The sequence below is a fragment of the Amphiprion ocellaris genome, chromosome 18, assembly GCF_022539595.1.
Source record: "Amphiprion ocellaris isolate individual 3 ecotype Okinawa chromosome 18, ASM2253959v1, whole genome shotgun sequence".
In the NCBI taxonomy this organism is placed as follows: Eukaryota; Metazoa; Chordata; class Actinopteri; family Pomacentridae; genus Amphiprion; species Amphiprion ocellaris.
In genome coordinates, this window is record NC_072783.1 from 20,259,481 (window position 1) to 20,261,125 (window position 1,645).

Here is a 1,645-nt window from a genome sequence, read left to right on the forward strand (position 1 = left end):
CAATCTGAACCAAACAGTTCTGTATTCCCTAATGTGGCAAAATTCGAGGAATGTTTGTAGCCAATTAGACCAATTATGGTCCCGACAACGCCACCTGGGACTTGCACCCAGGAAATCCTAGCTCAGGTGTGTTTCACTGTCCCTAAACCAATTAAGGCTCAACAAGTTCCATTAACACAGGGGGGCGAGACGTGTTCAAATTTAACAATGTTTATTAACAATTTGTGAGGAAGGAAATAATGTCACACACCAGTTAACATATACTAACTAAAAGAAAGAATGGGCAACAAGGAATAAAAAAAAAAACCCAGGCTGGGGTTTACCCTGCGGCAGGACAACCACAAAGGGGAGAGGAATCCTCAAATGAATCACCCGTGACACTGCAAATAATACACACACAAAACCAAAAGAAAGGGGGGACCGTGAAGAAGACACCACCAGCAGGAAATAACTGCCACAGTAAGCCACAGCACCTGTACACAGAAGACAGAGACAAAGATTAATAAAACATGCCCAAACTAACCATAACTGGTGTGGACAAAAGAAAACAAAACCAAAGAACAATAAATGATGAATTAAATCAATACATGAGGCTAAATAAACTCACAAAGAAAATAACAAAAACACAATTAAACTAATGCAACAAAGCAAACCAAGACACCAAAAGGAAATACCTGAATTAATTTCCAAATAACAAAGAAAACAAAACACCATCAACTGAAGTAGCCCTTGCAGCTGTACAAGTTCTGACACAGCAGCAACACAACCAGCCTCTGCACGGAGTGGACGCAGACGGCACTCAGCCCTGCTGGGCTGAGAAGTCCGCTCCAAGCCGCCGCAAACAACTGAATGAAAAAAACATAAACAGTTCACCAAACAAATATTAAAGAGAACCAAAACAGCAGCTCAGCTTGAAGTGATGGTGGCAGTCCGATTATGCCGGGCTGTTAACTGGAAAGAAAAATAACACTGAGTTAAAAAACTCATTACATAAAATCAGAATAGCGGCTGGGGAAACCAACCCGTCACGTACCTGGCAACTGGAGGGTGTGAGCCACAAGAATACGGCTCGCACACACCCACACCCACCCAGAGCGAGCCTGTGATCCTATGCCCAGCAGGGCTCCAGCAGATCCCCGCTTCACCCCGGGGAATTCAACCCAGCACTCAGCCACGCTGGAAGGAGTGGAAATATGGTGATCAGCAGATGTAATCACACGCCACAAATAAAAGAAGGCGGCAGAACACTTACGTATTCAGACAGCATGCCTTGACGGCAATCACAACAGCTGGATACACCAGAGAACGGCTGCGTCCACCAACGCCGTCATGCCAAACCACAGCCACCACGGAAGCAAGCAGGGAGCGGAGGACAGGAAGCTCCACCCCTGCACACCTGAATATAAAGGGCGCATGGTACCGCCCAGCGATTACGGTACTCGCACCGCTGGCACGGCGCCCAACAGCGGCCAGGAGGGAGACGACCTCCTGTCACACTAATAATGCATTTATGTTTAATGGGATTTAACATGTTTTAACACAAACTCCTTTATGGTTCATAATTCCGTTTGACTGAATTACACCAAAGCAATACTGATTTATCAAACTGGAATATTCTTAAAACAGCTGTTTTAATGTTTTGGTG